The following is a 2,604-nucleotide window of genomic DNA, read 5'->3' on the forward strand; positions in this document are numbered from 1 at the left end:
AGCTGAGATTTGAGAATGAAGTTTTAAATTATGATACTGTAAATCCTGACAGTCTAAATCCTGATACTGCAAACTCTGATGGATTAAACTCTGATGTTATTGAAACTGTGGTGACTACGCGAAAGGAAAATGCACCTGTGCAGGGGGGGCATACTGCAGATACAACCACATCTCAAGGAGCATCATAACCTACAACAGGCTCTTCAAGTTCTGATTCATCAAGTTCTGATGGGCCAAGTGATAAGTGGATTTTATATCCACTTGGAATGCTTTATTACAAGCTTAAATTGGTGTTTTGGACTCAAGTTGTTAGTATTTTGATATGTTTTTGTGTTATTGCATTTCAGGTATTAGTTATACGAAGAAAAGAGCTTTTAAAGGAAATATAATAAAAAGAGATCAGAATTGGAAGCCAAGGCCATTGTCAAGTTGTAGAGAATCTCGTTAGCTTTTGGCTTCGCATGGACAGTTGAATAACCTAATTCTGACAAGTAGAACTCAAGTTATGGCCAAAACAAGATTGATCAGAATTTTTTCCAGAAGCTGTTTGAGCGCTCGCTCAGGAGAGCTGAGCGGCCGCCCAGAGAGCTGAGCGCCCGCTCAGGAGAGCTGAGCGCCCGCTCAGGGCACGGCTGATGGCTGATTTCGCTGAAAAAGCCTTTTTTGGGTGGAATTTGACGATTTTAAGGGTCCAGGTCTACTAGGGGCGTATATATACTTAAAAAAGGGTTTTCATCATCCGGGAAGATTGGGATACCAAGGAGAAGACCTAGAAGCACAGAATTAGCTGTAACTTTGGATGCTCATTTTCGTTCTTGTTGAACCTAGATCTCGTTTATTCATACTTTAATTATTATTCAGTTTATTAAGACCTTGTTTTATACCATGCTTTCATTAGAAGCCATGGTGATGATGAGTTTAATTATGGGCTAATCGTTATCGTGAGATTCTAGCGGATTTACTTATGGATTTCAATAATTAATTTATTTTGATATCTTGGTTTGTGGTGATTGATTGATATCCTAGTATTGGTTGTGCTTATTCGTCTTATATGCGTAGCTAACATATAAGATAGCGTGTTAATCTCTATTGAAGCGACAGTGAATATAGAGGTTTAGAACTTCCCATGCTAGCACAGGTTCATGTATGTGTATGCATGATCCGTAGGTAACTCTAACCGTTTTACTTGCCCTATGTAATAATTATGGATAACTTGTGCTTAAACCGTTATGTTGTCAAATTCCATAGACATATAGGGTCTCAATATAATTGGTGCCTATTTAGCTTCTATCTCTTTCTTGGATGTCTGGTAGAATGGTACTCGTGCAACGAAAGTTGGCGTTTATCAGTTTCGTGTTATCTGATTACTGTCATCACAATCACATGCTAAGGTTAAGAACAATAAGGCTATTGAATGAAGTAGTAATGAAGTTAGGATCCCATGTTTGTCATATATAGTAATTCAACCTCAATTTTCTTAGTTAATGTTATTTAGTATAATCTCTTAGTTTAATCAAAACCCAATTTGTTATTTGTCTTAGCATTGAGCGATAACCATACATTGTTGCATAGGTGCATAAATTGAACTTAACATAAACCAGTCTCTGTGGGAATGAATCTGATTTATATCTTATACTACTTTCAAACGCGTATACTTGTGTGAATATTAACGCGTGTTTTCGCCCTAACAAGTTTTTGGCGCCGCTGCTGGGGACTCAGTGTTAATTTTTAGTTTATGTGCTTAACATCAGTGGTTGTTAAAGTTCACTTACTCGGATTCTTTTACTTTCATGGTTTATTTGTTTGTGTTTCATGTACTCATTAAAATGGGAGATCCAGCAGCACGAACGAAAGCCTTGATGGATTTTTCTCAACCCATGATCAATGACATTCAATCTAGCATTATCCTTCCTGCTATCACAGATAATACCTTTGAGATCAAGCCTGGCATAATTCAATGGGTACATACTTCAGTCCAGTTTGGGGGTTCTCCAACGGAAGTTCCCAATACACACATTAGGGATTTCATAGAGATCTGCGACACCTTTAGGTTCAATGGTGTTTCTGAAGATGCTATGAAGCTGAGACTGTTCCCATTCTCTCTGAGGGACAAGGCTAAGAGCTGGTTACACTCTCTACCAGCTGGTTCGATTACTACTTGGGAAGATCTTGCTCAGAAGTTTCTTACTAAATTCTACCCTATGGCGAAGACAGCTGCAATCAGGAATGCTCTTACTCAATTTGCGTAGCAATCAGGAGAATCTTTATATGAAGCTTGGGAGCACTATAAGGAGATGCTTAGGAAGTGTCCACATCATGGAATGCCTGATTGGATGATCATCAATTGTTTTTACAATGGGTTGGGAGCACAGTCCAGACCCATGCTCGATGCAGCAACAGGTGGAGCATTATGGGCAAAAAGCTATGAGGAAGCTTATGATCTAATTGAACTGATGGCTGCTAATGAATATCAGTATCCAACCCAGAAATTGCCACAGAGCAAGGTAGCAGGAGTTCTTGAGGTAGATACAGCTACGGCTATCACTGCTCAACTAAAGGCGTTGTCTATGAAAATCGATTCTCTAGCTAACTATGGTGTTAAGC

At 38.9% G+C, this 2,604-nt stretch overlaps 1 non-coding gene across 1 annotated transcript; it reads right to left on the minus strand.

The window, feature by feature from the left end:
- Positions 1-2,216: 2,216 nt before the first annotated feature.
- On the minus strand, positions 2,217-2,323 carry LOC141709121 (small nucleolar RNA R71). Its single transcript, XR_012569714.1, has one exon. It is a non-coding gene; the product is annotated as a small nucleolar RNA R71 (small nucleolar RNA).
- Between the last annotated feature and the right edge of the window lie 281 nt (positions 2,324-2,604).

Source organism: Apium graveolens, chromosome 2 (assembly GCF_009905375.1).
Source record: "Apium graveolens cultivar Ventura chromosome 2, ASM990537v1, whole genome shotgun sequence".
NCBI classification, from domain to species: Eukaryota; Viridiplantae; Streptophyta; class Magnoliopsida; order Apiales; family Apiaceae; genus Apium; species Apium graveolens.